Consider the following 6,000-nt stretch of genomic DNA (forward strand, 5'->3'; position numbering starts at 1 on the left):
CAACTCAGCTTCTTCCTTCTCACCGTGATCGGTCAGTGGTTGGCGGTTGGGTCAAAAATGATACGCGAGGACACAAGAATTTTGATTGCTTCGCACGCACGCAGCGAGGCTTTTCGCTTTTCGAAAAGTTCGCGGAAAATCGAGCACGACCTTGCTCACGGTGCACCGGGAAAAAAGCAACGGAAAGGAATGGAAACCCCACGCCAAAAAAAGCGGCAAAAATGCGGCCACCAGTAAGTGCTCCGGCGGCTCGGGAATGGAAAAGTGCCCAAAGTGGAAAAGTGCGCACCGCTGAAACCGTGGCGGGAGCGAAGCGGAAAAATAGCGGAAACAGCTCGGGGCCGCGATCGGGGCCGCCGCCGCCGCCGCCGAGATTTTGAGCAAATAAATTGAAGGCGGTCGGCGGGTAATCAATTATTATGATTGCTATCATCTTTGCCGCGGCCAGGAGAGCGATCCGACCGCAGCGCAGCAGCCATCGATCTTGCTTCCCTCCGTTCACCGATCGAGCCCGGTGGACTCGTTTATTTGAGGCGAGGCTCTCCCGTTCACGGAAACGGAAGCGGTTGGCCAGAACTATGAGAGGGGACCGAGTGTCTTCGGAGGCTAATTTTTCACCCTTTGCGAAGGGTGTTACCACCCTTCGATCGCTTCGGGGCAGGCTCAAGGCCAAGGACTTTGGGCCGGGGGGCAACGGCCACGATCCTAATCGCCGCTAATTAATCTCGGCGACCGGTCCGGGCTGGCGGAAAGTTGAAACCGAAATAGATAATGGAATTTTGATAACACACGCGGGGACGTGGGAAATCAATTTAAGCTTCATCTTGCCTCGCCACCGACGACGACTGTCACCTCGCCACCTACGGGAACAACTCCGGCGACAACTAAACTGGTGGTGGCGGTTCTTCAGTGAAAGGTCCTTGGACGCAACGTTCCTGGCTCGGATCCCGGGCCCGGGATGAACCCCGAGGGGTGTGTGGAAAACGGGGAAAGTCGTCTTAAAATTGGACCGCAGGCTCGGAACCGCTTCGGTCCGTTCTTCCGGCCGCGGCTTTAAACCTTGTTTTTTTTTCGGGGTGGCGCGCTGCCTTTCTTCTCCCGCTGGGCCCTCTGTGTAATTACCTTTCGCTGGTACCGTACCGTGTGGTCCCCCCTCACGTCCCACCGCTCCCAGCTCGCTTGACCGCTTTCATCCTTTTCATCAACAACTCCGGGCCAAGGGCCGGAGCGATTCGAAGCGAAGGGTGAAGTGAAAAATGAAGGAAAGCGATGGCGGCGGCAGCGGCGGTCATGAAAAACTCATGGTTCAACCCCCGGCTCCCTCTCTGGCTCCCTCTCTGGCTCTGTGTGCCCCCCCCTGCCGTTGGTCTGAAGGATCATCTTGGGGCGTCCCCGGTGTCCGTGGGCTTAGGCCGAGGTAATGAAAAGAAATTCCGCGTCCGCGTCTTGCGCTCCGTCGCCGCCGCCTCGCGTCGTGCCAGAGTCCGGCAGCGGTCCGGAAGAGTCGTGAGTCGGGGACCTTCCACCACCACCGCCCCTCAAGAAGCTCATTTTAGATCATCATCACCGTGGTCTCCGGGTCTCCGGGCGCTCCGTGCCTCTGTGTGCTCCTGGTAACGCGATCGAATCCATTACACCTCCTCCCTGCTACGGAGCCCGGTCCCAACCCCCCTCGGCCCGGTCCTCCTCTCGAAGGGGAGCACCGCAACCACCGAGAACGGCGATCGGCGATGATTGCTGAGGATGCATCCGTTTGAGGATGACGATGAGTTGCACTAAAACCGCAAGCAGATGGAATCTCCGGTCGGGTTCTCTGCCGTTCTTAGCTGTTCCGTTTTGTCTTCTTTTTTCGTCCGCTCGGCGGCTCGGCTGCTGCTATGCTTCCCTTCCCCCCGGGTAGGGTTGTGTACATTTTTCAGACCACGGTTCGGAAGACTGATTTGCAGGCGTCACAACCTGCAAGATGTTCCGCTTCGGTTCCTTGTCCGCTCTCTCGCTCGCTCCCTCTCTCTCTCTCTCTCCTGACCACGACTCCCCCGCGCTGGGTCACGGAAAAGTTGAATGAAATTCATCAACGCGCTCTTTGCCCATCGGCCCAAGCCCAAGCGACTTTCCCCGGCGGCCGCGTCCCGACGGCGTCCATCCTTCTTTTTGGTCGCAAAAAGACCTGACGCAGCTGTGGTAATCGGATTGTGCGGATTGTTTCGTTCAATTTGCAACGGAGTATTGTTCAACCGGCTTTCATTTTCACCACCATTAAATCCCCAATTCGGTGTTTAAAGCCAGAGAATTTGTGGAGCATAAAGATGTTCGCGGAAGCTGGCAACATGTTCAAACTTCAACTTTTCTGGCCCGTTACAATATCAGGACGTTTTTTCCCACGAAGAAGCCAAAGATAATTACGATTCTTGGATTGTTCGCCGATCGTCAAATCCAACAAAGAATTATTACTCTCTGCCCAGCAGAAAAATGCTGTCTACTTGGCGTGCTGTGACAGCATATTAGCAAACCGAACTGACAGCATTCTGCTGGTTGGCTAGGAGCTGAAAAATCAGTCACCAGGCGGAAAACAAATTGCCTCTCCAAAGCCCAACTGGCGAAGTAACAGGAGAATAAGTATCCTTAAGTCATCACCGCTGCCGACACGCGCGGCCTGCCCTCCACCGGATCGATTGCTCATTAAAGGCGCAACAAAATATTCATGGCACTTGAACAAAGAGAGAGAAAAAAAAAACATCCTCCGGACCGGCACCTTCACCGGCAAAAGCAACGAACGGTAATTCATTATAATTAAAATCTCACAAGCAAAACCCGGTCTCGGACTCGGTGAGAAAAGCAAAAGATGAGCCGAAAAGCTGAACCGCACCGAATCCGAGGACCAAACGCCCTATGGAGGGTTTTTGGCAAGTTTCACTCTCACTCACCCGATCCGATCGGATTACAGGAAATCGAGCCTAATGGAGAGTCGCACCGGGTGGGGTGTAAAAAAAAACCCCTGGCCTGAACCTAACAAAACACCGAAATTGAACCGAAAAGCGAACCCGCGAGTGTAGTGCTGGCGGTTGGGTGGGTGATTAAAAACACTCTCGGCGAAAATTAGAAGCCAGCCAGAAGTGGCGAGGTGACCGCGGCGGGGCGGCCTAAGTGCTCCGACGGGACGAAGCCGAGGGTGTCGGCAAGCGCAAAGAAGCAAACCACAAATAACCAACGAAGATCAAAGGCTGGGCATCGGGGCTCCACTTGAAATGCCCGAGGCCCGAAGGACGCGGCCCGGCGAAGGCGAGCCAAATGAAATAGAAATGATTACGCAGCATGATTCTTCACGCTACACGATGTTCTGGCCGAGTCATCCGCAATCGACGGCCGGTCGGGGATGCTGCTCCTGTTTTTCTCTACGATCTGCTTACCTTCACTGGGCAGGTTTCTCCGCTCCCGCAACGGCCGCGAGAGGGCGCTTAAAGGGAATCCAACATCTTCATACGGCCTGCCAGCTTTCTCAGTGCGAGCCTTAGAGTGCCTTATCCTTGCCGTGTGCAATAAAATCGTGGCTGGTGGCTGATGATTACTCCGGGGTGATTGGTCTGTGGGAAAGCATCCGATGCTGCATCCGATCCGGACCCTTTTTCTGAAGGGCCCGAACCACGAACCGCATTGGCGCAACTAATTACCATTGACCAAATCAAACGACCAATAAATCACTTCACATTTAATTGCCAACTCACGTCATCGTTAGCCCGAATGTTCCGTAACCGCCCGTCACTGCCGGCTGCCGGCGGCCCCGTTTTGTTTCCTCCCGATTCTCGATTAGCGCACGAAGAAAGCGCACGTTAGACGGTGCCCATCCCCCTTGAGTGGCCTCGGGGCAAGGACTTTCAATGCAGCCAGCTCCAGTACGGCAGTCCTAATGATGGCATCATCGGAGGTCCGTGTGCACAAAATAAACACATCATCCCTGGGCCCCGCAGCAGCGGCAGCAAGTGCAGCCCGGACGATCAGGTGCCACCAAATGCGCGTAGGCAAACAGTAATTAGCATAGTTTTGCGTTCCGTTCCGACCGTAGCCCGTGTTGCCTCTTTTTTTGTGTTGCTTCGCTTTCCGCTGTCCAATCGCTAGGGTTGGGAAATGACGCGGAAGACGAATGTTGTGCGAAGACTGATGTTTGCCGGCCGAGCGCGAGGGTCAGTCAGCCCGATTCCGAACCGAAGTTGTCAACTTCGGGGAGCAGATTAATCAAACCCAGACCCCGATAGACTATCGGTCGGGACGGAAAAGTATCCGGACTCCGGGTGCAATTAATTACGGGAGCGCGGAACGAGCGTTTTCCCCGTTTTCGTTTTCGGTGCCCATGGCATTAGATAAGAAAATATTCCGACGGCGGACTTTCTCCGGACGGCCGGCCGGGGATTGGGTGAAGAAAAGTGGTTCGGTGAGCACGGTCACACACAAAACAGAAACCGGCGCATCGCTTCGGAATCGAGTGCACTTTACGCTGGCCGATCCGGCACTCCGTGCGCTCTTTACCGCGGGTTCCCCGCTTGTTGTGGCGCGCAAGTCTTTCGTTGGCTTCGACGAGCGATTTCGGGGGTTCGCGTTTGATGGCATTTGGGTTGCGTTTGGATGGCGGGAAAAACTCGCCGGCCCCCAGGAAGACGATCGACAGAGAGAGAGAGCGAGAGAGAGTGAGAGAGAGCGAGAGAGGGCTTTAAAGTGATCGCTTGCGCACCGAGTAAATGAGTCCTAATGAAACGCAAACAGCGGCCGGCCGTTAAAGAGAGCCCCGAAAAAATGTGGCCTCGAAACCGCGGCGTTCGGGAGGCCTCGAGGGATGTTTCGTGGCGCGGCGAACCACCGAATGTTGGGGAGAACTGGCGCACGGATTGGAAAAAAGTAAAGACCGGTTTGGAATTAATCTATTAATGTAGCATTAATTGAACTGTTTTGCCCTCTCTCTCTCTCTCTGGCTGTATCTCTCTCATCCAAGTGGCACTTCGAAGACGGAACCGTACCACGCTCGGTGCTAGCTGCTCGGTGCTCCTGGGAGAGTTGGGCGCTTCCTTCGGTGTGGGAAAACAGGTGAACCCTGTGGACGTCGGCCAAACTGGGAGTTGCAGCCCGCGACTCGGACCGTTAGCCCGACTTCCGTCCGCTGATGAAGATGATACACGTAAGAGTGACACACTTTACGGCGCCCGCCCTGACCCGTCCCGGAACGCGGCTGCAAAAGGCCGTAATGATGGTGAAGTCGAGATCCGGCCGCCTGGCCTGCGAAAGCTGGCTCGGTGGCGATCTCTCTGCCGGGCCGACCGCCCAGCAACGGTTCCCGAAATCATTAGTGCACTAATAGTTCCCAGGGCGGTTCCCCCGCCACCGCCAGCCACGGTGAGGGCCACGGTTCCTTCTCATCTTACCGCCGGTAACGAAAACCGGTGACGACGACACCGGCTCGGGACTTCGGTACCGGCTACTTACCCGGACGATCGACACCAGCAAACGCACGCCGACTTGTGTCTAATGTTACTCCCAGCGACCCCAGCCAGGGGGAGAGGGCAATTAAAAAATTGGAAGCATTCTATGCCGCGCCGGGTGGTAATTAAGGCAGCAAACGGCCACGTTTAGCGCCGCGTACTTGACGTTGCCCAGCTTAGAGGGGGGCATTTGTGGGAACTCCGATTTCTACGCGCCAGGCGGAGGTAAAAATGTGACAACCGTGGGCCCAAGAGAGAGACGCACTTCCAAATGGTGGTTGCGGCCAAAGAAAGTTTCGATTGTTTGATTGAACGCCACGCTGCGCCTCGTCACCCATCGGCGCCCGCGGTGGTCCTGATTTCTGGCCGGCCCTAACAAAGAGGATCAATCAGACGGAGGCGGAATTGGATCACTCAATTGGTGGCCGGTTCCAAGAGAACTTCGGCGAGACCAGCTGCAGAAATTGGATTGGAACTTTGTCCTACCGGAACGGCCTCGCTGCACAATGCATTCTGATCGAGTCCCGAGTGGACC

This window comes from Anopheles bellator, chromosome 2, assembly GCF_943735745.2.
Source record: "Anopheles bellator chromosome 2, idAnoBellAS_SP24_06.2, whole genome shotgun sequence".
In the NCBI taxonomy this organism is placed as follows: Eukaryota; Metazoa; Arthropoda; class Insecta; order Diptera; family Culicidae; genus Anopheles; species Anopheles bellator.